This window comes from Quercus robur, chromosome 9 (assembly GCF_932294415.1).
Source record: "Quercus robur chromosome 9, dhQueRobu3.1, whole genome shotgun sequence".
Lineage (NCBI taxonomy): Eukaryota > Viridiplantae > Streptophyta > Magnoliopsida > Fagales > Fagaceae > Quercus > Quercus robur.
Window position 1 is genome coordinate 49,704,186 of NC_065542.1, and position 6,355 is coordinate 49,710,540.

The 6,355-nt window shown below is 31.0% G+C and overlaps 1 long non-coding RNA gene across 1 annotated transcript; it reads left to right on the forward strand.

The window, feature by feature from the left end:
* The first annotated feature begins 2,490 nt into the window (after nt 1-2,490).
* Nucleotides 2,491-3,536, forward strand: LOC126700397 (uncharacterized). Its single transcript, XR_007647128.1, has 2 exons — nt 2,491-2,616; nt 2,996-3,536. It is a non-coding gene; the product is annotated as an uncharacterized LOC126700397 (long non-coding RNA).
* The last annotated feature ends 2,819 nt before the right edge of the window (nt 3,537-6,355 follow it).

Sequence of the window (6,355 nt, forward strand, 5' to 3'; positions counted from 1 at the left end):
AAATGCTTTTAACAAAACCTAATAAATGCCTAGTTGCCATGTGTTCATCCGTTTTATTTATATGAATTCTATATTCAATTTTGAAGTGCATTGTGCACAATGCACTGCTTGAATCTATGAGGTGATATCCGCCCATAAATTTGATTTTTATTTTTTTTGTTATTATCACTTCTTTTCTTTTTTCTTTTTTTCTCCTCTAGCTGATATTATCTTTTACTTTTGGATTTAGGTGCTTGATAAGTTGTGCTAACATTGAATTTTTTATTTTATCTTTTTCTAGAAGAAAATTTAGGTTGCAATAGGGATTTATTTATTTGAAGATTTGAATAGGAAATCCTATAGAATTGATAATGAATAAATTTTATTCTATGAAAGATCAAAGTTGAAAATAACTTTTATAGGAGATGCTTTTTTTTTTTTTTTTTGGTTCATGTTTGTAGCAAATTACTCATTTTTATACACTGATTTGAGTTTAGAAATATTATTTGATTTCAACGATAAATTGTATATAATATATGTATGAGTTATGAGTAACATATGGTTATGTAATTCGACCCCCCAAATAAAATATCTTGCCTACACCCCTGCATTTGAGGCATTTCTTAATATTTTATTTATTTAGGCTTCCACCTCAACAAAGTTTACATTTATATCAAAGTATTAATTCCTTAAATTAGCCAATTAAGTAAATGCATATATTAATTATCGAAAGTTGTGAAAACATGGCAAAACGGGTCAGAATTTGCTGACCTAGCCTAACTTGAAAATACCTGAGCCAAACTTGAATTTTTTTACTCGAAGCAAAAACTAGTTGACCCAACCCGACCTGTTTTAACACATTTTTTACGGGTCAACCCAATCCAACCTAACCCATGACCCGAACCATTACCAAAAAAAAAAAAAAAATTAAGATAATATTGTTTGATTGTTTGTTGTGAGTTTTAAGGAAATAATTGAGACATTTACATAACTGCATGCAAATAAATTGAAAGACGAATGGTTGAGACATTCTGTAATGAGTAAATATTTTTAAATATCAAATCACAAAGTACGTGCCAAAATAATCTAGTTATAGTAGAGTTAAAAAATATATTTAAAATTATAGACATGTATGAGAAACATTCATAAGTGTGAAAAGAGTGAAGCCAAAGTATCAATGAATTTAGCATAAATTATGAATATTTAGGCCTATTTTTTAATAATTCATGTAAAAAATAAATGGTTTTTCAAAATAAATTATAATATTTCTTGAAATGTGCGTTGCTTAACAATGACATGATATTCATAAAAGAAATTATGTATAAATAAGTAAATAATCAAACTTCAATATATATTCTCGAATTGAAATAAAGTGTCAACCACAATTAATAATAGATTATAAAATTAGTTTTAAGAATGTAAAATTCTTATATATTTTTTTTTTGGGAGTCAAATATTAGTTATCCAATAAGGCATTTGTAATTTTGTTTTATGTTTTGAGATGTTGATATTGTGTAGAAATGAAACTTGTGCATTTGTTTTACTTATTCTCTGTGCTATTTTGTTTTGGTAAGTAATATTAGGATTTGTATAATTTTAAAATTATTGAATAAGTATTAATTTATTTAGTTGAATTCATTTTTTATATGAGTGGGATCAAATAATTTGCTGATTGACTTTTCAAATGGCAAATATATGTTATTTACTTTATATAATATATATATATATATATATATATGTGTGTGGAAAATACGAGTTAACCCGACCCAACCCGTAGCCTACAACTCGATTGACTTGACCCGTTTCGAACCCGCTTAAAATAACACATTTTTTGACCTTGATTGACCCACAACTCAATTGACTTGACCTAACCTGCCCGTCTGTCATGTCTATAAATGTGCATTAGTTTTTTATATTAAAGGAATTTATATGAATATTTTTATAAATTTATACAACAAATTATTTTTATTTGAAATAATAATAATTGATTTAGAATATGATATTTTCCTCATGTTTAATTGCTTTTTTTTTTTTTTTTTTTTTTTTTTTTATAAATGAAGTGGTTTCAAAAAAAAAAAATGAAGAATAAATTCTGATGTCATTTTTATAAGATAAATAGAAAATTACAAAAATTGATTGGTGTCTTGGTATGATAAATAAGAAATCTGGTGAGTGCACTTCATAAGTTGAAATTCTCTATAAAAAAAAAAAAAAAAAAAGGCAAAAAAGGCAAGTAATAATTAATGGAAAGGATTAATCCAAACATATATCTTATGTTAGGAACTAAAATATTAAATACCATCAATCAAAATATACATATATATCCGATCAAAAAAAAAAAAATATATATATATATATACATATATATATATATTAAACCTATCAAAAAAAATATAATATAATATAATATATATATATATTAAACGTATCCAAAAAAAAAAAATTAATACCCGAAACCGACTATGTAAGTATATATTAGTATAGCATAGGTTAAATTTAGTACAGTCCTATTATTACGCTAAACAGACAGACTTCATTTTGCTTTTCAAAATTTCAAATTCTCGAATCTCCAACGTCTCCTTTTCCCTCCGCCACCGTCTCCGTCGTCCGCCCCGTCGTCCGCCCTGCCCTCTACTGGTAAGTGTTAAGAACCCTCTCTTTTCTCTGCATTTGGGATGGTTTTCTCTTTATGTTTAATGTTTGTTTGCTAAGAAAATATGTTAAAAAGAAACCCTAAAAACCGACCCAGCACCGATAGTCGCTTTTGGGTTTTTGTTGTTGTATCGGTGTTTTGGGTTTTTGTTGTTGTTGTTGTATCGCACTCCATAGCTATTTATGCTTCCATTAGATGGTACATGTGTTTGATGCGATGGAAGAAAGGGCAATACAACCCAAAATGTGATGGTTGCATGTGACTTTAGGGCCTGTTTGGATTGGTTGGTCAATTGTTGGTTACAATGATATCTTGTGTGTGTAAATGTGAAAGTACCATATGATAAATTTATTTATTTTATAGGGAAATACTATCTAGTTGATTCTAGATACCCTATGATAAAATGCTATTTGCAGCCATACAAGGGAGCTAACACACCATCTTGCAGATATTTGACGAAGAAGCAGAGGACTAGAGGATCAAGAGGCATACAAGAAAATTTTATCAAACTACACGATAAGGGTTCAAGCGATAGCTTAGTCATATTGGCATCTTTTGTGGTGCCCCACGTTTGTGGTTTGAATCTCCTCTCTCACTACTCTACTTAGAGCTTTGCTCTTTGCCATTGTGGCCCCCGTCTCTTCCTCTCAGGACGTCTGGCTTGGAAAGTTTGTTGATGTTATTAAGATTGTAATGTAGTTTGACTAGATTTTTTATTGTAATTTTCTCTAAGGCACTATGTTCTCCCTAGTATATACTCTCTTTTGTAAATATTTTATTATCAATATATCTACCGATATGTTACAAGAAAAAGGTAGTGATGAGCAAAAAAGATGAGATCTTTCTCTAGATGATTGTTTTTCGTGAAAACATTTCTGAATTCATTTTTGGGTTGTAATTTTTAGTGCTTGTCTTTTTATAGATATATTTTTTTAATATTGTGTAGTAATTTAAACATGGATTGTTGGTATGTACTTGATTTTCTTTTTATTTGAACCAATTTGAGCTAACATTTTGCAACACTTAACTTTTGCACTATTGTTTTGTGTAAATGAGTGTTGCACAAAGCAGCCCACATGTTCTCATATGAACAATTCACTAATAAATTTAATGGATGTTAAATTATTTTATAAAAAAAAGTATATATATATATACACACACACGAAAGGGGTACATTCAATACTTTAGATGGGTTCCATGTTAAACCGTATGGTGGATTTTGTGTATTTTTATAATGTTGCATGCCAAATACCTCATACTTTTTATTTGAGTAATTTCCACAAGTCAGTGGTTATTGCTTGCTTTTAATATAAAAGATGTCATAGAAAGAGATAAAACCAAATTAGTCAATACCCATTTTAGTTTAATAAGAGTAATGAAATGTTTCAATACAATTCAATATTGGTATATCATTTCGAGATTATATTCATAAACTAATATATTTTATTAGACTTGGAAATTAGAACCCAAGTATTCTATTAAGAAGTTAGTAAATATTCTTTTAAATTTGGTTCAATATATATTTATTTCCATATAAATATAAGAAGAAGAAGAAGAAGAGTTGGGGTTGGATCATGGTGGTTATCTGTAAGTATTGACAAAAGAAAAAACTTGAAGCCAATGTCATGTCATCAAGGACTCCATTTCCCTTCCTATCCACTAATAAGCCTTTCTCATTAGTAATAGTACTACTCTAGTTTCTTTTTGCATGCAACTTTGATAGAGAATGAGAATTACAAAACCCAACACTAGTTGGTTGATTCTAGTACTGGAACAATGTAGCAATAAGGAAGAATGCAACAAAAACAGTTATGTTTTGGCTGTTGATTAGCTCAAAAAAAGAGCTCCACCATTGGCTGACAATAGCTTGATTAAGGATATCTTGTGTTAGCAGGATCCCACACTAACTGATATGGTTTTAGAGAGAGAGAGAGAGAGAGATCAGAAAGTCAGAGAAAGACAAGAAAAGTAGGAAATATCTTATTATAGGACTAGGAGCACACACTCTTACAGTCTTACCCCCCTCTGGTCCCTGGTCAAAACTCAAAATAAAACTTGATGACAAATAATAAGTCTTTCTCATCAGTAATCGTACTTTCTGGTTTGGTTTGCATGCAACTTTAACAGAGAATGAGAATTACAAAAAACCAACACTAGTTGGTGATTCTAGTACTGGAACAATGTAGCAATAAGAAAGAATGCTACAAAAACAGTCATGTTTTGGCTGTTAATAGCTCAAAAGGCTCAACCATTAGGCTGACAATAGCTTGATTATCTTGTGTTTGGATCTTGCACTAATTGATATGGTTTTAGAGAGAGACCAGGGAGTTAGGAAGATAAACAAGAAAAGTAAGAGACCTGTTATTGCTTGATTCCTCTGTTACTTAAGGATTGTAATGGAAATTTTAGTACATGGAATTGAGGCCTGGTTTTAGACTATTAGTTGACCTGTTATATAATGCAGCAGAAAGTATGGGCAATTGGATCAGTGTTTCTTATGACTTCTCTACTTTCCCTGTTTTGTTCTGTCACTTAAACTGTAATTGGTTCCTCTTTGGAAGTCGGAACTCAAAAGCTGGAAATAATTATTCCCACAACACTGTTGAATTTATTTTCATGGAACAAAAGAGTCTGTGCAAATGTGTAAGTTTGTGTACTTTAAAATGAACTTGCTAGCAATTTGAATGGAATTTTTTTTTTAAGTAAGAATCTTGAAGCAAATTAATTTTCTGGAACAGTCCCTCCAGAATATTGGAATTTGGTTAACTTCGAAACCTTGTAATTTCTAAGCCAATAAGTTACTTGTATGTACTAGTTAGTCTATCTTTCTGAATGTTAATTTGCCTATTTGACCTGAATTTGCAATTTCGTGTTACTGTTGTTCTGTTTGTTGGGGTTTGCTGATATGTCTGCAAGTTGTGACTTTGTGTCAATCAAAGTTTTCTGAATTATCCACAAAAATAAATAAAATAAAATAAATAAAAAGAAAACAACAACTTTCAATTGATTAGTAACAAGCTCCTAGCTTTTTGACAGCACACTAACAACTCACTAGTTAGTCACATGCTCATGTGAATTATTATATGTGATATTAGCAAATTAGTTATTGGCAATATCCCCCATTTGCTATTATCTAGCACACGCATATATCTGATACCTATAAACAACCTTAACCAGCCAATCTGCACACTGCTGCACTAACTCTTCTGCACTGCGGCATTGCTCCACTTATACTACACTGCTCCAGGCTATAATTATGACTTTAGTACTGCTTTTTTGGGCTCCAACACCATATAGCAACCGTAGCTTGGCATCACAGCAACTTAACAGTTGAAGTTTCATGACACTTGAATCACTTGAACACTATGCACTTGCAATAGGACACTAACAACTAACATTCTCCATTGAGCAGCAGCATACACAGCACACTGCACACACATGAACTCACTACTGTAGTCACTAACACAGCATACAGCAGCAAAGCAGAATCAGGGCACTTACACAGTGGCCTCTCAGCCCAATCAGCAGCATCAATAGCACAGCACCAGCACTAAGCATGATAGTGAGCTAAGCTAATGTCTCATAGTAGACACAACCTTAGCACAACAACATGTTAGGTTCCTAACATCATTGCAGCTGCAAATAATAATATTGATAAGGCCTGCCAATGACAGCTTTGAAGAGAATAAACAAACAACCAATGTGGAAATGAATTCTACTTCT